We start from the raw sequence: 268 nt of genomic DNA on the forward strand, positions 1-268 counted from the left end.
CAGAATATTGTTCAAATTGTTACTGCCTTTAGTTATTATTTTGGAATAAATATAAAAATGCATAAACAATATGAAATGAATAATTAGTATTAAAAATATTACATAAAAAGAGAACAAATATAATTCTATTTTGTATTTTATTCATATTATTTTGTATTTTATTTAATATTTATATATAGAATTATATTATCTTTTTTATGTAATATTTATTAGGGATGCACCGATACCACTTTTTCCAGTACTCGCCCGATACCGATACTTTTATTTT

The sequence above is a fragment of the Sinocyclocheilus rhinocerous genome, unplaced genomic scaffold (assembly GCF_001515625.1).
Source record: "Sinocyclocheilus rhinocerous isolate Xijiao unplaced genomic scaffold, SAMN03320098_v1.1 scaffold3268, whole genome shotgun sequence".
Lineage (NCBI taxonomy): Eukaryota > Metazoa > Chordata > Actinopteri > Cypriniformes > Cyprinidae > Sinocyclocheilus > Sinocyclocheilus rhinocerous.